Genomic DNA, 26,501 nt, shown 5'->3' on the forward strand with positions numbered 1-26,501 from the left:
CCTGCAAAGACCAGGCAGCAGCCAATCTTAGAACGAGGGTCCACCGAGTAGACTTAGAGGAAGTAAAGAAAAAGGAAGCGCGAGGAATATCACAGGGAGAAGGATAAACAAAAGTTAGCAATGGAAAACTTTGAGCCTGCGAAAGAGGAGATGGCTAGACCACTTCCAAGTGGGGAGCATGTCACAGTTGAGATCACAAAAGGCGATCCTTCGAGAACAGTAAAAATCGGGAAAGATATCGATCCTGGAGTAGGGGTACACCTCATAGAGCTACTAAGAAAGAACAAGGATATTTTCGCATTTTTAGCAGATGAGATGCCTGGAATTGACCCTGCAGTCATGGTCCACAAGCTAAATGTGAAGGAGGATATTAAGCTAGTTAGGTAGAAAAAGCAAAGCTTCTCCACGGAGAAAAATCAGGCAATTCAGGAGGAAGTGGAGAAACTCTTGGAAGCAGGGTTCATCGAACCTTGTGATTACCCAGAGTGGTTAGCCAACATGGTCATGGTAAAGAAGGCAAATGGCCAGCGGGGAATGTGTGTTGATTTCACGGATCTCAATAAGGCATGCCCAAAAGACTGTTACCCACTGCTGATGAGTGTCATTTATGGCACTCATTTGGCTTCTTTTAGGGTGAATTTCATGCTATTTTATAGCCCTTTTTTTTAGTTTTCCTTAGTTTTTCCCTTTATTTCTTTAGTTTGTGATTTCCTTAGTTAGTTTTCTTTCTTTGTGCATTTCTTTGTTTATTTGTTCTTTTTCCCTTTCATTTGCTTGTTTTTCGTGTATTTTCGGGTTATGATCGTGTTTCCAAGAATTCCCGAGCCTTCCTCTCATATTTCTCATCAATTTTGATGCCTCATGTTCGTCTTTTGAAGCTCAAGTTTGAAGGAATGCAAGGAGCAAGTTCAAGAGATCGGTGCACGCATGCGGTGGGGGCATCATCTTTGGCATGAACCCACCAAAATAGCCATTTCAAAACTTCCTACCTTAGTGTTCATCATCATCACCAAGACGAGCGCACAAGGATGAGCTAAGACGAAGAAGAGAGGGGCTGCATTGCTGCCAAGTGCGGGCGCGCACTAAGGAGGTGCGGCCACGCACCTGGGTGGCACAGGCGCACCAGGTGGTGGCGCGGGCGCGCACCCCTGGGTCCCTGTTCCGTACCAATTTTCCCGCGGCCGCGCCTCTTCCTTGATGCGACCGCATCTTCGGAGGTTTCTTTTGGGACGATCTAACTAACTCTTCTTTTGTATCTTTCCTATATATAGTCTTTCCTTCTATTTTTGGAAGAGGATCATTAGAGAATAAATTAGACATTCATTAGATCATATTTTTAGAGAGAGAAACTCAAGGTTTTTAGTGAGAGAAGTTCATGGTGTATTGTTAATGATTGAAGATTTCTACATTTCCTTTGATTTTTGATCAAGCTTGTAAGGATTCCTTTTCTTTAGTTCAATCTATAGTTTGATCTTTAGTTGATGTCATTTGCTTTATTGATTGTTCAAGTTTGATTGAAGTTTGATTGATTTGTGTTTGATTTTAGCTTGTTTGATTTGATCATGATGAATTTTTTAATTTGTGTTGTTTTGATCTTAATTTCAATTGCTAGTGAGTAGATTACTTGCTAGGGTAATGGTGAAGCATGTATGAGTAATGGATTAGTGCTAATTGGGAAAATTGATGGAGTTGATAATGTGATTAAATTTGGTTGATGTTCATGTGCATGTGTGTAATTGATTAAAGAATGGCCAACTTTGATTGTTGCACTAGATTGCATTGTAAGTTCACATTGATACGGACCATTGATTTGTGGCTTGCATTTACACGATTGAGGTGTCTTGTGATGTTTCCTAGCTAGAGTTGACGAGGGGAAAACTAGGTCGTTGGACTAATCCTCCCTAAGTGACAGGCTAAAGTCGTATCACCTAATCAAATGTAATTCCTAAAACCACTAACTAAATATAGATAGGGAAGTAGGGTCGAATCCACAGGGAAACAAGTCTTTCTACTCCTAATTAATTATTATAATCTAAATTATCAAGGTAACCAATGTTGTTGTAATTAAAGACTATACTACGAAGAATATGATCAGGGAAAATAAAGTAGGGAGAAATCAAATATTAAAAGGCCTAGGGCATAGGTTCACAATTAAACAATATTCCAGGGTAAAACATACACAATCAATCATCAATGCATCAATTAATTAGATCATAAAGGACTTTCGCTACGTATTACAATCACAGAATTAATCTACTAGTATTAAATCTCATCTCTCGAATCTCGACTTAACCATTTATAAATTAACCTACCTATTGAAACTAGACCTAAACATCAATTCTCATCTCTCGAATCTCGAATCAATATTGTCAAACTCATGCATAAAAGATCAGGCCTAATCTAGTCACAGAGCATTAAATCAATCAATAGGAAATTAATATAGCATTGATAATTAACAACAATAAATTACCCCTTCATACTATTTACAGATCCCCATAAACCCTAGAAAGAGAACTACTCACACATAATTAAATCTAAACTAATCAAAGCAATTAAATAAACCATAAGAAATTAAAAGAATAAAATTACTGAAATAAATGAGGAAGAAATCGTTACCAAAGTTAAAGGGAACAAGAGATGGAATTAAACCAAGAGTTGTAGAGAGAGAAACTAATACTAAGAGTTTTAGAGGAGAGGGAAAGAGAGTAAAAGTTAAGAGAAGGGAGAAAAGAATCCCCAACTTGCTTAACATAAACATATTAATAACAAGCAAGAATCCTAAACTAAAACAAACTGAACGACGCTTACAACATCCTATTAGAGACACGCGCCCGACCGGGCGCCACACCGCCTGACCAGGCGCGCCATATCTTCATCATGGGCGTCTCTTGCGCCCGATCGGGCGCGAGATCGGGCGAAGGGTGCTGCTACATGTAAACCACCCCTCCCGGCCGGGTGCGCCTTCGGGCGGAGCCCCTATGCACCGGGCGGCACTCTTGGGCCACTCCTTGGACTTCGATTGGGCTTCGATTCATCGGCCCAATCCGGATTTCCTCTCTGGGTCTTGATTACTTGGTCCAAATGCCCCGGTATCACATATACCAAGCCCTTAATCACCGGTTTGATTACTCTAACCGGCCTTGGGCTTCAACAAGTGGTCGTGCTCCTCCAATGCTCGCAGTTTCTCCTCGAAAATCCGGGAATATGCTCCAAAAGTACAATTCCCTACAAAAACTCAACCAAAACTACGAAAACACTAGAAAACACATATTAGTAATAAAAATAACTCTAAAGAGCCAAAAACACTCCTAATTATGATAAAGGGACGAGGGTAAAATACTATATAAAATAGACATATCAAACTCCCCCAAGCCAAACCTTTGCTTGTCCCTAAGCAAAGAGCTCATCAATGAATATATAAAACATGCCTCATCCCAAGTAAACAAATCAAGCACAAACGATTCAAGGCAAATCTAATGAGCATGCTTCAGCATCAATCAATCTCATTCATCCAACCACTCTTCCTCCCCAACAACTGTCAAATAGAGCAAACCTTATGAGCATATAGAATTCAAGACTAGTGCTCACACACTCAACTCTCATTTATGTGGCGAGTAAAAGATGTACTCGATCGCTCTCCAACCAACCCCTTTAATGTGAACAATGCCCTCCCAAACTCACAAAACTCGTGTGTTTAAAAAGACATACACTCAACCTAAATAGTCGACTCGGAATATGTCAAGTCATAACTTGCATTGATAAGCAACACTTTCACATCTACACAACTCTATGCACAAGGTCGGAAGGTCTTTAAAGCTTGTAATGTATTCTAAGGCTAGGGTAAAGGGTAGGATAAATTTGGGGAAATGTGAGAGAAAAGCTATGCTAAAAAGGAGCCAAATCCTAATAAACCCATAATCAAAATAAATAATGATCAACATCTCCAACGTAACCAACTCCAACAATAATCCACCAAATACAACTCTAAACAATATAAAATATCCCAACACTTACAATTTCATTCATAAAAATATAATAATGTAGAACTTGAGTGAATAAATAAACTTTGAACTAATTCTCTTTTTCAAACTTGATACTCTTTTTTTTCTCTGAATTTTTTTTCATTTTTTTTTTCTTGAGCAATTTTCATATAGAACATTTGAACATATAACAATTTTTTTCCTTTTGCTCCTCTTTTTTTTTCTTTTTTCTTTAGAAGTTCACTCATCACACTTTTATTTTTCCAAGGATATTCAACTTTTAAACTCATCAAAACAAAAATATGACCAAGAACAAATTACTTCCCAAAACCCACTCAAATTGTGCAAATAATGTGCACACTACAAACTTCCTCACCTCACTCACTAATAGCTCCCACAAGCTAAGCTTGGGACTAGTAACCAATGGGGAAAAATAGGCTTGTAATGTGGGTAATAAACAATAAAAGGGCACAAGCAACAACATGGGTAGCAAGAAGGGAACAAATGTATCTAATATCGTCTGAAGGCTACCTAAAAGAATGAACGCCTTCATCCTCCTCATGTGCATAATAACGAGTCATGAAACACTACTCATAGTTGCAAACCAATACTCAAATTCATTGACATACCAGGAACTAAACACACATTCCTAACCAAATCAACTAGTCAAGCACTATATTCACAAGTAGTTGGACAAAATTGACGCAAGTTTAGGTATCCAAGTAATCAAATTTCAAATCATGACCAACAAATCCACAATTCTCATCATCAATAACCAAGAATCAAAACAAATTTCGAAAAATTTTAATCAAGGGGCACAGGGAAGCATGATTTACCATTCATTGGAACGTATTTTTTGATTTTTTTTTTTTATTTTTCAATTTTTTTGGATTTTTTTCATATGGGAAAGCAATAAAAACTATACTAGAAAGCAATAAAAGAAACCATACCTCAATGTGAGAACTCCCCCAAGCCAGAATCAAACAATGTCCTCATTGACTCAGAATTAGCCTAGAACGGCTAAACGTCACCTGGTTCCAAGAAAGAGACAAGGAAAAGAGGGAAAAGATAAAAGGAAAAAGGAAAGAAAAAGGAAAAAGAAAGCAATAAAAGGGGTATATGGCGCGCCCAGTCAGGCGGTCGGTCGCCCGGTCGGGCGACCATCAAGGACTAAAAACGACTAACCTCGCGCCCGATCGGGCGATTTTGTGTCCTTGAAAAAGTTCCTTGACGTGCCCGGTCGGGAGAAATTTGTCGTATACGGACCTCTTCTCCCGCCCGATCGGGCGAATTTAAGGCCGCAATCTTTCTTCTTCTCGCGCCCGGTCGGGCGCGACTTTGCCCGATCGGGCGGAGCTTTCGTAGCTTGTTCTAGGGGCTCTTTAACACTAAATGCAAGGGACACCTTCTCAGGATCAAATTGCCTTGGTTCCCCACTCCACTGAGTTATTACTACTCCATCAGGTGGGACTCTCATTAAAGGCTCAATTATCGCAACCTATTCACCTTGCTCCTCATTCTCATCATCAAACCCAAGCCCTTCACAATATAGAGCTCGCTCTATTGCATCTACTTCTTCCTTCCATGTCTTCTTTCTACCTGTAGAAGATGCAACACAAGATACTGCCGCCAAGGGATCCTTAACAAGAGCTTGGGGCTCATTAGAACAATTATTTTTAACCACATCAATGATAAAACACTTCTCCTCTGTCATAAGGCTTTCGGGGGCATTATTCAAGTTAAAAACAATATTATCATCCGCTACTGAAAGTGTCAACTTACCACCTTGTACATCAATAATTGCTCTCGCAGTATTAAGGAAAGGTCTACCCAAAATAATATGAGTTTGCAAATCCTCATCCATATCAAGAACAACAAAGTCAATAGGTATATAAAATTTACCTACTCTAACAGGCACATCCTCTAAGACACCTAAAGGGTATTTAAAAGATTGATCGGCAATTTGCAGAGTAATATTAGTAGATTTTAATTTACCCATATTAAGCTTGGAACACACAGACAAAGGCATGACACTAACACTCGCACCCAGATCACATAATGCACTGTCAATCTTAAGATTGCCAATATGACAAGGGATAGAAAAACTACCCGAATCGTTTAGCTTAGGTGGGGAATTATTTTGTAGTATGGCACTACATTCTGCAGTAAAAACAACAATCTCTACCTCACTAATAGATCCTTTCCTAATCAATATTTCTTTCATAAATTTTGCATATGCAGGAATCTGTGTGATCAATTCTGTGAACGGGATCAATACCTGCAAATCTTTCACCATCTCCAGGAACTTACCAAACTGCTTATCCACTTTAGTCTTCAAATGTCAATTAGGGAATGGTAGTTTGATAGTTGGTTGTTGAACATTGTTGCTCTTATCCTGAGTTACAACCTTCCCATGAGTTTTACCCTGCAATGAAACATCAGAAATATTAGTACTACCATTTAGCCCTACAGGGCTAGAATTAATATCCTTTGGTGTTAAAGAATCAAGATTAGCAACTTCTGTTAAAACAGGTTCATCCTCTTTGGGCACAGGAGGCCCAGCATAGTGTGAACCACTCCTGAGGGTAATTGCAAACGCCTGATCTGTGGCTTGTACTGGTTGTGATGGTAGGTCTCCCTGCGGGCGAACCTGGAGAACAGCGGCTAATTGTGCAATTTGAGTATCTATGACTTTATTGTGGGCTACAATTGAGTCAATTTGTGAGTCTCTACTCTCCATATGCTTTTGCATACTAGCTAACATCGCTCTAATTTCTGATAAGGCTGGGTCAGAGGGTGGTGGAGGAGTTTGTGGTTGGTTTTTCTGAACAGCATTGGGATGGTAGTATTTCTGCTGTGGTGGTGGTGCTTGTTGTTGTGATTGTTGTGGAGGTGGAAGTGTGGGGTTTTGCACATTAGTACTCCGGTAAGAAAGGTAGGGATGGTTCCTATACCCATGATTATAGGTGTTGGAGTATGGGTTATTTTGCTTAATGGATTAAAAAGCGTTAACCTGCTCCATGGAACTCCTACACTCCTGTTCCCAATGACCTAAAATTCCACAATTTTTACAAATAGCATCTTTAGTATTATTATTAATTGCAGAAATATTAGCAATATTAGCATTAGCACTACTAAGATTATCTAATTTCTGACAAATAGTGGTTAATTGTGCTAGCAAAAAGGATACTGAATCGACGTGGTGTTTTCCCTAGTTTGCAAAACCTCTTGGATTCCAATATTGGGAATTATGAATTGCCATTTCTTCAATAACTTGTCCTGCATCATCAACATTAAGGTTCATAAATCTCCCATTAGCTACAGAATCCAAAATTGCTCTAGAGGAATTTCCAATCCCATTGTAGAAAGCTTGTATCAACTGCCACTGTGCTAAATTATGATGGGGGCACTCTCTCTGCAGATCTTTAAATCTTTACCAAGCATCATATAACATTTCATCCGGCTCTTGGGAAAAATTTTGAATTGCACTTCTCAATAAGGCTGTTCTCTCTGCAGGATAATATTTATTGTAGAAATTTAAAACAAGAGTCTCCCAATTAGTAATGCCAAGTGCAGTTCTATTTAAACCATTAAACCATAATTTTGCTTTTCCACATAAAGAGAAAGGAAAGAGAATCTCCCTTTTTTGGTCTTGCGTGACCCCAGCTTGCCTTATAGTATTACAACATTGACAGTAGTCGGCAATGTGTAGATTAGGGTCTTCACCCTTAGCTCCACTAAATTGCTTCCTTTCTATCATCGTGATGAACTGGGGCTTGATCTCGAACTGAACTCCCTCGAGATCAGGCGTAGGAGAAAGGTGGGGAAAATGCGCCAAAGATGGCGGCGAATAGTCGCTGAGCTTTTTAGGTGGATCTCCTGGAATCTCTAATTATAATTCTAAAGAGGTTTCTAATGAAGTTTCTGAATCACTAGAATCAGATGAAGGGTCTCTAGGAATATCACCACCAGTATTTGCCTCTATAGATTCTTTTGCCTATGGAAAGAGCGCTCGATCTCAGGATCGAATGGAATGTAACCTGATTTGGAACACCTGGGCATAAACAAAGAACTAGACAACAAATATGAGAACTGTCCCAAAGAACTGACGTTCTCTGGGGCGAAAGAAAATAATCTAGACTACAAAAACAATCAGAAATAAAAATAAAACCGTTTCCCCGGCAACGGCGCCAAATTTTGACAGGCTAAAGTCGTATCACCTAATCAAAAGTAATTCCTAAAACCACTAACTAAATAAAGATAGGGAAGTAGGGTCGAATCCACAAGGAAACAAGTCTTTCTACTCCTAATTAATTATTATAATCTAAATTATCAAGGTAACCAATGTTGTTGTAATTAAAGACTATACTACGAAGAATATGATCAGGGAAAATAAAGTAGGGAGAAATCAAATATTAAAAGGCCTAGGGCATAGGTTCACCAATAAACAATATTCCAGGGTAAAACATACACAATCAATCATCAATGCATCAATTAATCAGATCATAAAGGGCTTTCGCTACGTATTACAATCACAGAATTAATCTATCGGTATTAAATCTCATCTCTCGAATCTCGACTTAACCATTTATAAATTAACCTACCTATTGAAATTAGACCTAAACATCAATTCTCATCTCTCGAATCTCGAATCAATATTGTCAAACTCATGCATAAAAGATCAGGCCTAATCTAGTCACAGAGCATTAAATCAATCAATAGGAAATTAATATAGCATTAATTAACAACAATAATTTACCCCTTCATACTATTTACGGATCCCCATAAATCCTAAAAAGAGAACTACTAACACATAATTAAATCTAAACTAATCAAAGCAATTAAATAAACCATAAGAAATAAAAGAATAAAATTACTGAAATAAATAAGGAAGAAATCGTTACCAAAGTTAAAAGGAACAAGAGATGGAATTAAACCAAGAGTTGTAGAGAGAGAAACTAATACTAAGAGTTTTAGAGGAGAGGGAAAGAGAGTAAAAGTTAAGAGAAGGGAGAAAATAATCCCCAACTTGCTTAACATAAACATATTAATAACAAGCAAGAATCCTAAACTAAAACAAACTAAATGACGCTTAGAACATCCTATCAGAGACACGCGCCCGACCGGGCGCCACACCCGCCCGACCGGGCGCCACACCCGCCCGACCGGGCGCCACATCGCCCGACCGTGCGCCACACCGCCCGACCGGGCGCCACACCGCTCGACCGGGCGCCACACCGCCCGACCGGGCGCCACACTGCCCGACCGAGCGCCACACCGCCCGACCGGGCGGTGTTTTCTTCATCATGGGCGTCTCTCGCACCCGATCGGGCGCGAGATCGGGCGAAGGGTGCTGCTAAATGTAAACCGCCCCGCCCGGCCGGGCTCGCCTTCGGGTGGAGCCCCTATGCACCGGGCGGCACTCTTGGGCCACTACTTGGACTTTGATTGGGCTTCGATTCTTCGGCCTAATCCGGATTTCCTCTTTGGGTCTTGATTACTTGGTCCAAATGCCCCGGTATCACATATACCGAGCCCTTAATCACCGGTTTGATTACTCTAACCGGCCTTGGGCTTCAACAAGTGGTCGTGCTCCTCCAATGCTCGTAGTTGCTCCTCGAAAATCCAGGAATATGCTCCAAAAGTACAATTCCCTACAAAAACTCAACCAAAACTACGAAAACACTAGAAAACACATATTAGTAATAAAAATGGCTCTAAAGAGCCAAAAACACTCCTAATTATGATAAAGGGACGAGGGTAAAATACTATATAAAATAGACATATCACTAAGCCAAACAAAATTTATAAACACTCAACAAACCTAAATACAAGTATAGAGATAAGTCAAGGGTCGAACCCAAAGGAACAGTAATGTCTAAGTGCTTTCAATTATATGCTAAGCTAGGTCGAAGACGAAGGGTAAAAGGTGGCACTAACAACTACTAAACGAAGAAACCAAACAAATAAAGTGCTAGGGATTAGGATCTGCAAATAATAGCAATGAACATAGCAAATTGGAATAGGAAAGTCGACTAAGTTAAGCAATGTGAGGGAAAATACATCATGCAACCAAAAGAGCATATCAAGCTATTCTCCTAGAGGTCTAACTAGCGTTAACTACGATAAACTCTAGCTAGGAAACATCACAAGACACCTCAATCGTGTAAATGCAAGCCACAGATCAATGGTCCGTATCAATGTGAACTTACAATGCAATCTAGTGCAACAATCAAAGTTAGCTACTCTTTAATTAATCACACACATGCACATGATCAATCAACCAATTTAATCACATCATCAACTCCATCAATTATCCCCAATTTACATCAATCCATTACATCATATAAGCTTCACCATATCCCTAACCAAACAACTACTCTAACAACATCATTAAATCAACAAACAACTAAAGAAATCAACAATCAACAATCTAAGAAGAACAATTACACTAATTAAATATCAACAATCAAAATCAAACAAACCAAACATGAATATTAAACAAAACAATAAATGAGATAGAGTTTAGAAATGCTCATTGATAGTTGAGAAGATCTCCAATACAATTGTCACCATTGAATCTTCAATCTCTCAATCACCATTGAAATTCCTCACTTTCTCTCTCTAAAATCTACTCCTAAAAATAACCCTAAATCTAGAGAGAAAAGCTCTCAACTAAGCTAAGATTATGATCTAATTCTCCTTCTAAAACTTCTCCAGAAATCGGGTTTACAAAGGTATAAATAGAGGTGCAAAAACATAAAAAATCGAGCAAAAAGAACCCACGGCGGTGCGCCCGCGCAGCAGGGGAGGTGCGCCTGCACCACCCTGGTGCACGGCCGCACCACCCGCGCGCGCGGCCTCACCAATCTAGGTTTCTTCGATTTCTCATGGCTTCGAGCATTTGCGATGGGTGCATGACTTATGATGGTGATGAACACTAGAAGTGGCAGTAGCTAAGGCTTAATATTGGTGGGCACACCACCCCTTTGATGGTAGCGCCGCATGCGAGCGCAAGAGAAGAGCCAAGACTTGGAACTTCCACTTCTTTGCATCTTGAACTTCCCGAATGCCATGAACTTGATCCAAAAGCTTCCTCAACCTTAGTGTATTACCAAAATCAAGACCCGAACCTCGTTCAATACTTACAACCACGAAAATAGAGCAAATAAAGGGGAAAAGTCTAGAAAACCAACGAAATGCACGAAAACTACAAAATAAGAGAGGAAAGGTAAAACTAAGCAACAAAGCATAAAACTAAGCACTTAATAAGCATGAAAGCTATGAAAAGAGGATAAAAAGGACCTAAATGCTCATCAAATGTGTTCCATTTATGTCACACATCAAATACCCCCAAGCTTATCCTTTGCTCGTCCTCGAGCAAAAGATAACCAAGGGAGTGAAAATAACGAGCTTATTAAAACAAACTAGAGAAGAGAGGAGACAAGAATATACAATAACTTACTTTCGTAGGAATCATGGTCAATTTTAGCAACTAAAGACAAGCCATTTAAACCCCTAGATCGCCCTAGAGGACGAGTGATGCTCTCGTAAGGGTATCCTAAGAGTTTAACCCATAACTCTCATAATAATACAAACAAGGCAAAGCATGAAAAGAAATCAAGAGAAAAGCAAAACAAACAAATGTTCAAGAAAGGACTCTTCCAAATGTACAAGCACAAATGAATGCAAATCTTTCTAAACAAGTAAGGGACTGCACGTTCCAAGATACCCAAGGTTTATTGAAACATAAATATGCTAAGCATAGGAACTAGCTTTCACAATCCACTTTCATCCCAAACGATCTTACCGCGTTCTTCCTAATAGCTTCAAATCAACCTCTAGTGAGCATCCCAATGATTCCACGAAGGAACCGAAAAAAGAGAATTTTTAGGCTACTCGACATCTTGACTTTTGCATCCCCTCTCCCTATTCCTAAAACTCACATTCCTCTCCTCCAATGAATGACTCAACCACTTAGGTCAAAAGGTCTTTCCCCAAGGTTGTAATGCAAGGGAAAGAAAAGGTGAAGGTAGGCTAAAATTTAAAATTTGGTGGTTTTCCTAATCAATGAAGAAAAAGAATGGCCAATTCTTAGGATCACAATCAAGTAGTCACCAAACCAAACAAAAATACATACACCTTATACCCCCAAGCTTATTCAAAACTACATATCACAAACATATACACAAAAGCGTGAGAACGCTTCCCCCCAAGCTTAAATGGAGCATTGTCCTCAATGCTCAAAAAGGGAGAATACTCACATCAAAATATTTTTTTGAAATTTTCATTTTTCACTTTCTTTTTTTCTTTTTTCATTTTTCAATAATGCTTTGTCCTCGCCTCTGTTAACTTTGGACGGCTTTTTCGATTTTGCACTTATTTGTCCATTCCTTTTATAATGTAGGACGACTTTTACTCATACTCATTTGCCATTATTCCCAAAGAAGAAATAACACAATCCTGCTTTCATAAGAACCAAACATTCCAACTTTTTCACCACAAACTCCATCAAGTATGATCAATTGCTTCACAAAAACCAAGAAGGAAAGAAAACAAAACAAAAGGCCAAAGATCTAAAGATGTGGCTTGAAAAGAAGGTATAAGGCTCAAATGGTTGCAAGAAGGCAAATGTAAACCCAAAAATAAAGATGAAACAAACTATCCTAAAAATGAAAAATACCACCCCGAAAATATGCTTTTGTCCTCCCTAAATGGTTCGGTCTCGGATTCAAGATCTATGAGTCAAGTTTCAAGATTAGGTTTGCAAAAGTCAAGGATCCATGTCGCTCATGCAAATATAGGTAGAAGGCTTGAAAAAGAAAGAACTTACACGGATGTAGCAAAAACTCACTATTGGCGTCAAATCGACTATAGGAAGCAACTACCAAACATGCCACAAACAAGTAGAATCCGATTTCATGTTCCCACTAGTTCTAACCAACTACCTTAGCATGCTTTATCCTAGGTACAACCAAGCATACTCTCAAGCCGTGCACACCGTTACCATTTAAAAAACAAAAAAAAAGCATTCAATTATACAAGTCCAAATGTTATTATGTCCAAAGCAAGAACAAAACAAAACACATTGCAAATTTTCCTTGATAGAAACAAAAATCTTTTTGGAGTTTTTCAAAATATAAGAATCATGGAAAAGCATATACAAAGGTGCATAACATATAGGGATCAACATCCCACCAAACATGATAGAATACCCTCCCCCAAGCTTGAATGAGACAATACACTCAAACATAAATCATATAATCCATGGGAGGGGACAACAAGGAGATCAATCCAACAAACCAACATATGTTCAACATGGCATCAACCATTAGAGAAAGAGCAAGGAAGGATATTACTGGATTTGAGGTGGGTGTAAATACCCGCAAATGACCAAATTAAACCTTTCAAAGCTAATTTCTCAAGAATTGAACCTTGTTTCCATATGCTAGCAAAAATAGGAGCCAACCTTCCTTGATTCTTGATCCAAATCGAAGCACCAAAGTATATCAAGTCATGTACCTAGCAAAAGGCACACAAACATTTCCATGAGAGAAAATCTATTCTAAAAACAAAAGAAAATCTATTCTAAAACACGGGTTACTTCCCGAGAAAGGCTTGCTTAAAGTCCAAGCTTGACCGCTCTAGTAAATAATATTGCAACGAACGCAAGAGCTTGTCAAATGCACTACTAATCATTTCATATGAAAGCAAGTATGCACATGACAAAATGAAGGCATGCAACAAGCTAAGTGCATGCCTATGAGGTTGAGAAGAGGAATTCCAAGAAGAAGGAGGAGAGAAGGGAAAAACAAGAATATAAGAAAAAGGAAGAGAAATAAAAGAAAAAGAAGAAGGCATACTCTTCTTAACAAAATATTTTTGGCTGGAAATCCCACCATTATCCTCAAGAGTCATCAAATAAGGCACTTGGGGGACTAAAGGTTCTTCAAGAGGAGGGGATACGAGAAAAGAAGGTAATGACATGGGATAGGAGGGAACAAGATCAAGCTTTCTTGAAAATAAGGTGTAAGGTGAAGAAAGGGAATTGGTTGCTCACTTACACCATTTTCCATTGAAACACAAGCTCTCTCATCCAATGAACTCACATCAAAAGGGCTCTCCTCCAACTCATCATCATTCAAATCAAGCTCATCCTCAATCACATCCTCCTCATAAACTTCACACCCTAAGTGAGCTCTCAAAAGCTTCAAATCATGATCAAGGTTTAAAGGAAGCTCATCAAAGGGTTGAGGGTCAAACTTGGGAGGTAGCTCAAAATAATCATGAGAAGTACAATCTCCCTCTAAAAAGGCCTCATCCATCTCAATGGTGGAAAATGTAGAAGAAAAAGGGTCATCAAAGGTGAAAGAGGAGGGCAATGGTTGAAAATTTGAGATAGGAAATGGAGACTCAACCTCATCAAATACTTCACTCTCATCATCATAATCATCAAAAGTAAGCTCTACCTCCTCAACCTTATCATATGGAACCTCTTCTTCATCAAAATCATCTAAGCCCAAGGCCTTCCCCTCAAAGTAACCATGGTCATCATACATAGGAGATGGGGTGGAAGAACATTGGTCTTCAAAAGTAAGGAATGGGGGAATGAATTTACAATCAAGGGAGGTGGGTGGGGGAATTGACTCATCAATTGGTTTTTCAACACTCAAAACCTCTTGGTCCTCATCACCCTAAAACATCCAATCTCCCATGGAAACTTCTTCATCCTTCTCATCTTCACTCTCTTTCCTCACAACTTCTCCACTTTTAAAAATTGCAATGTCCCATCCTTTATAACTTGAATTAACGTTTCCTCAAAATTAAGAGAAACCAACCATTTTAGTTTCTCTTCAACTCCATCAAAAGGGTCAACAGAACGAAATTCAAATTGGGAAGGAGGTTCAAAGTGCAAACTCTCTCTTGGAACATCCATCTCTACACCCTTTTCCTCACTCATAGGCTCTCTAACGTCCTCCTCACACACCTTAGGCTTCTCAAAACAATCATCATCATCATCATCTTCCATATCTACCAATGTGGTAGAAACTTCATTTACATTCAACATCGATGACAATTCATTTCTCATCTCCTCATTTCTACTAAGAATGTCCTCACTTTTCTCTTCCATCCTTTTCAACAATTCCAATTGGCCTCCCATATTATCCGAATATCTCATCTTACTTGGTTATAACCATGACCACGATTATAACTATCTCTAGCAAACCATACATAAAAATCCCAAGCATCATCGATTGACAATGCCCGAAATCTACTATTAAACATGCTTTCAACAATGTCTCTAGTTTGCTTAGTCAAATTATGATAACAAATCTCGTAAGCCTCCCAAAGATCATAACCATGGTAACTAATGAAGTTCTCTAGTCTATTAAAGTACACCCAAAATGGCTCATTCTCAAATTGAGGAAATGAGGTATTTCCCAATTTTATACAAGACAAACAAAAATCAAATAAAAGAAAAGTATTATCAAAGACCTAGACTCAAGCAATCAAAAACACTCAAACATAGACACCGTTCCCCTGCAACGGCGCCATTTTGACGAGGGGAAAACTAGATCGTTGGACTAATCCTCCCTAAGCCAAACAAAATTTATAAACACTCAACAAACCTAAATACAAGTATAGAGGTAAGTCAAGGGTCGAACCCAAAGGAACGGTAATGTCTAAGTGCTTTCAATTATATGCCTAAGCTAGGTCGAAGACGAAGGGTAAAAGGTAGCACTAACAACTACTAAACGAAGAAACCAAACAAATAAAGTGCTAGGGATTAGGATCTGCAAATAATAGCAATGAACATAGAAAATTGGAATAGGAAAGTCGACTAAGTCAAGCAATGTGAGGGAAAATCAATCATGCAACCAAAAGAGCATATCAAGCTATTCTCCTAGAGGTCTAACTAGCGTCAACTACGATAAACTCTAGCTAGGAAACATCAAAAGACACCTCAATCGCGTAAATGCAAGCCACAGATCAATGGTCCGTATCAATGTGAACTTACAATGCAATCTAGTGCAACAATCAAAGTTAGATACTCTTTAATTAATCACACACATGCACATGATCAATCAACCAATTTAATCACATCAACAACTCCATCAATTATCCCAAATTTACATCAATCCATTACATCATATAAGCTTCACCATATCCCTAACCAATTAACTACTCTAACAACATCATCAAATGAACAAACAACTAAAGAAACCAACAATCAACAATCTAAGAAGAACAATTACACTAATCAAATATCAACCATCAAAATCCAATCAAAATCAAACAAACCAAACATGAATATTAAACAAAATAATAAATGAGATAGAGTTTAGAAATGCTCATTGATAGAGTTTATCGTAGTTGACGCTAGTTAGACCTCTAGGAGAATAGCTTGATATGCTCTTTTGGTTGCATGATTGATCTTCCCTCACATTGCTTCACTTAGTCAATTTGACTTCCCAATTAGTTGAATCCGTTACGACTACATGTGGATCCTAGCCCTAGTTCTTATTACATTTGATTTCTTCTCGTTTATTAGACGTTTTGTCCTAGTATTCACACCCTATCTCTATACTTCGGAATAGCTTGACCCTTGACAATATAAAGTCTCCCACCATTCCTTAGAGTTCGACCCTCAACTTACCATTATACTTGTGTAGGGGTGTGTTGAGTGTTTACAAATTTTGTTTGACCTTGGGTAGGGGTTAGCTTCAACGACCTAGCTTCGACCCCACGTCAAAATGGTGCCGTTGCCGTGGAGTGGTGTTGTGATTGTGTAGTTTTGTTGAGTCTATTCCATCTATTTCAAAAACACAAAAAAATTTTACTTCTTTCTTTTAGGCTACACTTGTAGCCGCGTTACTAACAATTTCTTTTGAGTTTTTGCATGCATAGTAGAACTCGAGATAGGCCCTTAGTTCCCTTGGATCCGGAGATTGAAAGAACTCTTTCACGAAAAAGGATAGCCTACCGATCTTTGAGCCTAAGTTCCTCAAGTGAAGAAGAGCTTGAGGAAGAAGAGTAAGAGCAAGGCATGGGAGAGAATCCAAGAGTAGCTTTGAAGGAGTTGGGAATTCCCAGTGCTTATGGGTTTGAGAGCGGCATTGCTCTACCTACAACACCAGCGAACGATTTTGAAATAAGACCGGCCATGATTACTTTGATAGAACGGAGGCAATTTAATGGAGCCAAGAGTGAGAGCCCGTTGAATCACCTAAAGGAATTTGAGAAGTATTGTAATACCATTAAGGTGAACGACATTTTTCAAGAGTTCATTCGGATAAAGTTGTTTCCCTTTTCTCTTATTGGTCGTGCCTTAGAGTGGTTGGATAAGGAGGTTAAGCCCAATTAACTTAGGATGTGGGATGAAGTCACAAAAGCTTTCTTATCTCGCTTTTACACACAAAAGAAGATGACGGAGTCTAGGGCATTGATCCAAGGATTCAAACAAAGGCCTAATGAGAATCTCTACGAAGCATGGGAAAGGTACAAGGAGTACCAAAGAAAGTGCCCAAATCATGGAATTCCTACCTATCAAGTGATACAAATCTTCTATGGAGGTTTTAGTGCTCAAGGTAAGTCATGCCTAGATGGAGGAGCCGGTGGTCCTATAATTGAAACAACAAAGTCGGGGAAGTTTTCAAAACAACAACCAAAGGGGACCCTCTCCCGGTTTTGCTCCAAAGCCCCAAGCCAATGGTGAAAATTCTTATTCCCAACCATCATCATTCAAGAAATATTAACCAAACCAAGATCATTAACACCTATATTGCGGTGAGTGACAAGAAATTTAATGAGATGATGACTCATAACAAAATGCCTAAGACACAAATAACCCAACTTGCCAACACTCTTAAGGATTGTGCTAGTCCATCCTTTTTGCCTTCTCAAGGAGTGGAACCTAAGAAACCCGTGTATGCCGTCATCACTAGGAGTGGGAGATTTCTTGATGAGGGAGTTTCAAGGTCCATTGATAAGGATGAGGTGAGGAGTGTTTTGAGAGAGGAAGATGAGAAGGGTGTGTCTAAGAATGTTAGTTATGAGGAGAAGCAAGAGAAAAAGAAGGATGTTGAGAAAGAGCGTGAGGAAGTGAGAATACCCGATCTACCATATCCACTAAAGTTCTTGAGGCATAAAATGGATGAGCAATTTGGGAAGTTTCTTGAGATGCTCAAGGAAGTTCACTTTTCTATTCCCTTCACCGATGCAATCACCCAAATGCATAGGTACTCTAAGTTCCTCAAGGAGATTTTAGATGGGAAAAGAGAGTGCAATGAGGTTGACTCGGTTGAAGTTGGAAAGTGCTTTAGTGCCCTCATTCATAAGGAGTTGCCCGAAAAGATGGAGGATCCTGGAAATTTCTCTATTCCATGTAAGATCAAGGAAATGATGTTTGAAAATGCTCTTTGCGATCTTGGTGCTAGTGTTAGTATCATGCCTTATTCAGTTTTCAAGAAACTCAAGCTAGGTGAGCTCCTTCCATCCAATATAACCCTTCAATTGGCTGATCGATCTATTAAGTTTCCAAAGGGGGGAGTTGAGGATGTTCCTCTTAAGATAGGAGAGTTCACTATTCCCGTTGATTTCATTGTGCTTGAAATCGAGGAGGATGACCATATCCCTATCATTCTATGAAGACCTTTCTTAGCCAGTTTAGGAGCTTTGAGATGTGAAAGGAGGGCGTATTACCTTAAGAGTTGGTAAGAAAGAGGAAAGTTTTAAGTTGAAACCAATGCATGAGTCTTTGTCTCTTGTGCAAGGAATTATGTGTGCTAATTCCCTTCGTTCTATTGATAATGTGTGCATGATTGATTCTTCAAATAACGATGTTCTTGATAATTATGATGATGTTCTTTCACGTTTTGATAGCAAGAAGGTTAGTGAAGAGAAAATGATGATTCCCAAGCTTGTAGACGAGGAGGAAGTTGAGATTCCTCATTGGTTTGAGCTCTATCCTCAAGATGAAGGGGATGTTTCCATGAGTATGGATGGTGAGGAACCATCTACAATGAGCAACAAAGCAAAGAAGAAAGCTCATGATTCTAAGAAGAAGAGAAAGAGAAAGAAGTTAAGAAAAGAAAAATTTGTAATTGAGAAGTCTTTGAAGGAAGTTTCACCAAGCAACAATAAAAGGTTGCTAGAAGTTGAAGAGGAATTTGCTCTTTCCGCTACCTTGAAGAAGGTGTTGTTCTTTGACCCTCCATGATTTGAAGGAAGGGTCAAGCTTAGGACCATAAACAAGCGCTTCCAGGGAGGCAACCCGGAGATTTCTAACTTTTTTTTTATTTTGAATTTTTCTTATTTTTCCTTCTTTTAGTTTCTTTTCTGTCACTTTTCTACTTGATTGGATTTATAGGTTGAATTTTTGGGATTGGATTTCATCAAGTGAGCATTGAGAATGAGAAGGTGTTTTGCGGTTTTTGATGTGAAAATACTCGATTTCATCGAGATTTGAGGTAAAAGGTGTAAGAATTTTAGTGAGGTAAGTTAGGAAATTTTGTACTTTTTGATTTGGTGGAAATTGGTGGCAAAAAGTAGTTCAATCTTGCTCCATATATGGTATAATCATCTTCCCTAGCTTTAATTTGCTTAATTATATCATATATTTGCATGTATTGAATTTGTTCATGAGCATGAATAGTAGTAGTATGGTTTTTGTTGATTTTGATGATTGATATAGATTTTGAATGATTAATTGAGTTGTTTGTTGCTTGATTTCACCTTACATTGTGTTGTTTGTTGATTTTGTAGCAATTGTGAGCAATTTGGTTGAATAATTTGGAATTTGATTTTTGGTAGTTTGGGTAGTAAGGTGAATTTGTGGTATTGGTTGGTATTCTTGTGATTTTGGTTGTGTGAAAAGGAATTGTTGATTGTTTGGCGATTTGGATTGGATTTGTAATTGGTGGAAGTTGAAATTCTTGGTTGGTGAATTTTGTGGATTGGTGTTGGAAAATTTGGTGATTGGTTTTTGTGATCTTAAGCTTGGAATTCAACATGTCAAACATCCTCAAATAGCTTGGCAAGAAACGCAAAACCAGCATCTCAATTGAAGAACCTACCCCAAGCACTTCCTCCTCCCAAACACGAAAACCCACTCCACTTCCCAAAAGAAAAATACATGACCAAAGACAAAAGAACCGATACAAAAAACTCAAAGACCAACGCTCCCTCAAACCCACGAGAACCTACTTCCAACATGACATGTCCAAGTTGGGTATTGATGAAGATGTGAGGGAATTGTTGATCAACATTCGGATGGGTACCTTCATCTCCTATAGCTACCACACCTATGCTGAGCCTACTTTGGAATTCTTTGCTACGGTTGAGCTTGTTCCCGTAGAGGGTCAATATAGGGTTCGATTCCAAATCTTCAACAACTTCTTCAACTACTCCTTAGAGTAATTCAATGCCGCTCTAGATTTTTATCCTCATGGCGACATCTTGGATCTAGAGCCTTACATTTTTTAGGAGTATGAACAAGATTCTTGGTGGGATGATATCTCCGGTGGTGGTGAGTTTGTCACCAAGGAAGCAAAGATAAGCAATGTGTACCAACCTTGTCTTTGGGTGGTGCACCGTCTTTTGGAGTACTCGGTATTCCCCAAGCAAGAGTTGGGCAAAATGAGCAAATTGGAGCTCAAAATTCTTTGGTTGGCCACTAGAGGAGAATATCGTGGCCGGTTGAACTTGAGTTACGTCTTTGCCACCTATTGTGTAGCCTTGCAAGACCGAGATACCGGGGAGATACCTTGTGGGGGAATGACATGGGGTGAACTAGGTCGTTAGACTAATCCTCCCTAAGCCAAACAAAATTTATAAACACTTAACTAACCTAAATACAAGTATAGAGGCAAGTCAAGGGACGAACCCAACGGAACGGTAATGTCTAAGTGCTTTCAATTATGTGCCTAAGCTAGGTCGAAGACGAAGGATAGAAGGTGACACTAACAACTACTAAGACGGAGAAACCAAACAAATAAAATGCTAGGGATTAGGATCAACAAGTAATCATGACAATTACACCAACTCGGAAACATGTGCAAATCAATGGTTGTGAAGACCAACGACAAGCTCAACCAAAAGAGCATATTGAGCTATTTTCCTAGAGGTCTAACTAGCGTCAACTACGATAAACTCTAGCTAGGATCGTCACAAGACACCTCAATCGTGTAAATGCAAGCCACAAATCAATTTTTCGTATCAATGTGAACCTACAATGCAATCTAGCATAATTCTCAAGGCCTAATCGAATTACACACATGCAAACTTCCATTAATCACTTTAATCTCAACAATCAATCAACACAATTCCCTCAATTGAGCACAATCAATCAATCATACAAGTTTCACCTTATTCCAAGCCAAACAACTTACTCTAGTAACATCATCAAATCAACTAACAACTATAGAAATCAAGAATCAACAATCTATGAAGAACAATTACACTAATCAAAGATCAAACATCAAAATCAAATCAAATCCAATCAAACAAACATGAATATTAAACAAAACAAAAATGAGATAGAGTTTAGAAATTCTCATTGATAATAGAGAAGATCTCTAATACAATTGTCACCATTGAATCTTCAATCTCTCAATCACCATTTAAATTCCTCACTTTCTCTCTCTAAAATCTACTCCTAAAACTAACCCTAAAACTAGAGAGAGAAGCTCTCAACTAAGCTAAGAATATGATCAAAATCCAATGTAAAAACTTGCTTCAAAAATTGGGTTCCATAAGATATTTATAGAGGCGCGAAATGAAGAAGATCAAATACGGAAACCCGAAGAGGAGCGCCCGCACAGCTGTGGTGCGCGCCCGCGCAGGGGGCGTGCGCGCCTGCGCCAATCTGGGTTTCTTTGGATCTTTTCGCGGCTTCGTGCGTTCGCTAAGGGCGCACGACTATGATGATGATGAACACTAGGAGTGGCAGTAGCCAATGCTCTTGATTAGTGGGTACACCACTTCTTAATGGTAGCACGGCATGAGAGCGCAAGAGCCAAGACTTGGAATTTCCACTTCCTTGCATCTTGAGCTTTCCAAATGTCGTGAGCTTGCTCCAAAGGCTTTCTCCACCTTAGTAGATCACCAATATCAAGACCCGAACCTCGTACAATACCTACAACCACGGAAATAGAGCAAATAAAGGAGAAAAGACTAGAAAACCAACGAAATACACAAAAGCTACAAAATAAGAGAGGAAAGGAAAAACTAAGCAACAAAGCATAAAACTAAGCATTTATTGAGCAAGAAAGCTATGAGAAGAGGATACAAACAACCTGAATACTCATTAAATGGGTGCCATTTATGACACTCATCAGGGAATGGTCACTCGGCTCTTGACAAACCTCCAACTTGATCATTACTTGCCATATTGCAAGCCGGTTAGAGATTCCACTTCTCTCTACCTCGACATGAAACAATTGGGGCAAATTCAATTCATCTCCAAACATTTTTATGAGGAGCATTATGAATGGCTACGGGATAACAAGCAATGTTGCTACCTTCCCAACCCATCTTTGACATCTCTTCACCGGTTGGACACCACGAATGTTTGGCATGTCCCCAAGAGCTACCAGAGACCCTACTTTGACTCCGATGAGGAGAAAGAAGAAGAAGAAGAAGAAGAAGAAGAAGAAGAAGAAGAAGAAGAAGAAGAAGAGCCACAAGAACAACAACATCAACAACGTCGACAACAACAACAAGAACAAGAACCTCAACAACAACAACAACAAGGGCAAGGGCAAGGGCAACAACCTTCATTTGCTAGCTCCGACTTGGAGGCCCTTAGCAACCAAATGAGCAGGATGCAAATCCGCTTGGAGGGCATGTATGACCAAGATTTTGAGACCCTCTACACCCAAATGAGGGGTATTTCCGAAATGCAACAAGGTATGCTCATTCAATAACAACAACTCTATGATGCGGAGGTTAACCGCGGAACATTGTTCCCCCTGTTAACTATCCTTCCTTTCCGCCCCAGTAAGGTCCTTTACCTTCGCAAGGGCATCCTTATTGGCAAGGGCCTTTAGAGCCCGGTACCGAGCCTTGTTCCTACCCGAACGAGCATGGTAACTATGATTACCCTGCTCCCGGAGGGTGTGACTATAGGGGTGATCCTAATTACCCCTATGTGCACCCTAACCATCCACTTGAGCTCGCTTTGCCCGAGGAATTCACGCCTCTTGCCCCTTGGCAACAAGATAACTTCAAGGGGCATTATGGTTGGCCCGAGGGGTTCACCGAAGGTTGGGCTCCTTAATCACCCCCAACCTTCGATGAATACATGGGCAACAATGATTCCAACAAGGCCGGGCCAAGTGGTGTTGGTGGTGGTGATTATTAGTTCCCTCGCTTTTGTGCTTTTAGCTCCATCCCTTATGTTTTATGTGCTTGCTTTGTATTGTTGGGATGTTGAGATGTATTCATGTTGAGCTTGGGGGAACTTATTTTGTATCTCAGTTGCCAATTTTGTTGTTGTTGCATGCCTTATTTTTTATTTGCCTCTTGCTTGATGGTTTTCATTTCTTGGTCTCTAGTCTTGTGGATGCTTGTTGCTAGTCCTTTGAGCTTGATTTGCCGTTGTTTTTGTGATGCTTTCTTTGTGATGGTTTTGTTTGCTCCTCGCTCCCATGAATCCAAATCCCTTATATCCAAAACCCTTTGATCCAAATCCCATGAATCCATATCTTGTAGTATAATTTCTTTTGGTTAGCTAGTTGTTTAGTTGCTTACTTAGTCTTTCTTTACTTTCCTTTTTGGTCTTTGTAAGTTTAGTTTTATTTTTGCTTAGTTGTTTAGAGTCTTTGTTAGTCTAGTTTAGTTTTATTTTGTAGTTTCTTTCTTTTGTTTTGAAGTGACTAACCTTTTTCTTGGTTTATAGCTTCTTTTGTTTTTCTTATTCTCACATGGCTTTTTGATGATGCTTACGATTTTGGAACGCAACAAAGGTGGTTCTTTCTATCGCCTTTCTTTATTATGCTAAGCATGGATAGCCCGGTGAGACCTTTCTAATTTTTCCTCTTTATTTTCTTTGGTTGCATAGATTAGGTTTAGTTTAGGGGAAGTTGAACGGTTCGAGGATGATTGCTTGTTAACACGTAATGTGTTTGGGATCGTTGACGATGTTGTCATTCAATCACTTGTATGTCGATTGGTATATATGTGTTTAACTTGCTTTCTAGTTCCTTTCTCCTTTTATCATACCCTTCCTTTATCTATAGCTTTCCTTTTCTTTTCTTTTCCTTTTACTTTTCTTTTCCTTTATTTTTCCTTTGTTCTTGTTTTAGTTTGTTGTATGATTTTGAGGCTTATTTTTCACCATTTTTGTTTTCCTTATGAGTTTGACTTTGTACATTGGACTTTGTCTTTTGCATGAGTTTCTTCCTAGGTAGTAAATGTATGCACAATTTGAGACTATGCTTAGTTGACTCTAGGATAGGTGTATGCTAGGGTAGTTGGTTCGAACTTGGAGGATCATGAAACCGGATTCTACTTGTTTGTGGCATGTTTGGTAGTTGCTCTCTATAGTCGATTTGGCACCACTAGTGAGTTTTTGCTACATCCATGCGAGGTTCATTGTTTTTCAAGCCTTCAACCTATTTTGAATGAGCGGCGTGGATCCTTGACTATTGCAAACCTAATCTATAACGCTTGATTTATGATTCTTGAACCCGAGACCGAGCTATCTAGGGAGGACAAAGGCACCTTTTCGGGGTGGTATTTTTCATTTTTAGGATAGTTTGTTTCATCTTTGTTTTTGGGTTTACATTTGCCTTCTTGCAACCATTTGAGCCTATTTCCTTTTTTTCAACCCACATCTTTAGATCATTGGCCTTTTGTTTCATTTTCTTTCTTTTCTTGTTTTTGTGAAGCAATTGATCATTCTTGATGAAGTTTGTGGTGATAAAGTTGGGATATGTGGTTCCATTGATGCAAGCCTGTGATTATATCTTCTTTGTGAATAATGGCAAATGATATGAGCAAAATCCGTCCTACGTTATAAAAGGCATGGACAAATAAGTGCAATATTGAAAAAGCCGTCCAATGTTAGAAAAAGGCAAGGACAAAGAAAAGCACAAATTAAAAAAACAAAATACAAAAAAAAATTGTAAAAAGTGAAAAATTCAAAAATATTTTGATGTATTCTTTTCTCCCTCTAAGCATTGAGGATAATGCTTCATTTAAGCTTGGGGGAGAAGCGTTTACGCTTTTTGTACATATTTCTTGTGAGTATAACTTTGAATAAGCTTGGGGGTGTTGTTGTTTTTGTTTGGTGATTTCTTGATCGTGTTGTTGAGGATTGATCACCCTTTTGCTTCACTTTTTAGGAAAACCGCCAAATTTTAAAATTTAGCCTACCTTCACCGTTTATGCCTTACGTTACAACCTTTGGGAAAACCCTTTCGACCTAGAAAGTTGAGTCAGTATTCGGGGGAAGGAATCATAGGTCATTGCCTAAAGAAAGGGGATGCATAGCCAAGATTGTCGAGTAGCCTAAATAAATCTCTTTTTCCGGTTCCTTCGAGGAATCATTGGGATGCTCACTAAGGGGAGATTTGAGACTAGTGGGAAGAACGCGGTAAGATCGTTTGGGATGAATGTGGATTGTGATGTCTAGTTCCTATGCTTAGCATACCTTATGTTTCAATCAACCTTGGATATCTTGAAAAGTGCATACCTTGATTACTTGAGAAATATTTTCATTCATTTGCATTGTAGTCTCTTCGTAAGTCCATTTTGCTAAGGTTTTGTTTTCCTTTTTCCCTTTTTTTTTTTCTTTTATGATTTTGCCTCTTTGATGTTGGGGGAGAGTTATGGGTAAACTCTTAGGATACCCTTACGAGAGCATTACTCGTCCTCTAGGGCGATCTAGGGGTTTAAAATGGCTTGTTGTAGCTAAAAGCAACTGTGATTCCTACGACAGTGAGTCTTAGTGTATATTCTCATCTTGAGTCTTTCTTTTTCTTTTTGAATAAGTCTTTCATCCTTATTCTTTCTTGCTTTTTTTGCTCGAGGACGAGCAAAAGTTTAGCTTGAGGGAATTTGATGAGTGTCATTTATGGCACTCATTTGGCTTCTTTTAGGGTGAATTTCATGCTATTTTATAGCTCTTTTCTTTAGTTTTCCTTAGTTTTGCTCTTTATTTCTTTAGTTTGTGCTTTCCTTAGTTAGTTTTCTTTCTTTGTGCATTTCTTTGTTTATTTGTTCTTTTTCCCTTTTATTTGCTTGTTTTTCGTGTATTTTAAGGTTATGATCGTGTTTCCAAGGATTTCCGAGCCTTCCTCTCATATTTCTCATCAATTTGATGCCTCATGTTCGTCTTTTGGAGCTCAAGTTTGAAGGAATGCAATGAGCAAGTTCAAAAGATCGGTGCACGCATGTGGTGGGGGCATCATCTTTGGCATGAACCCACCAAAATAGCCATTTCAAGACTATCTACCTTATTATTCATCATCATCACCAAGACGAGCGCACGAGGATGAGCTTGGACGAAGAAGATAA

At 39.0% G+C, this 26,501-nt stretch overlaps 2 non-coding genes across 2 annotated transcripts; one reads left to right on the top strand and one right to left on the bottom strand.

Moving 5' to 3' along the window:
• The first annotated feature begins 7,372 nt into the window (after nt 1–7,372).
• On the top strand, nt 7,373–7,479 carry LOC145637479 (small nucleolar RNA R71). The gene has a single exon (XR_014114259.1). It is a non-coding gene; the product is annotated as a small nucleolar RNA R71 (small nucleolar RNA).
• A 9,934-nt stretch (nt 7,480–17,413) lies between these two features.
• LOC145637557 (small nucleolar RNA R71) lies at nt 17,414–17,519 on the bottom strand. Its single transcript, XR_014114328.1, has one exon. It is a non-coding gene; the product is annotated as a small nucleolar RNA R71 (small nucleolar RNA).
• Between the last annotated feature and the right edge of the window lie 8,982 nt (nt 17,520–26,501).

Source organism: Chenopodium album, chromosome 6 (assembly GCF_948465745.1).
Source record: "Chenopodium album chromosome 6, dcCheAlbu1.1, whole genome shotgun sequence".
Classification (NCBI taxonomy): domain Eukaryota; kingdom Viridiplantae; phylum Streptophyta; class Magnoliopsida; order Caryophyllales; family Amaranthaceae; genus Chenopodium; species Chenopodium album.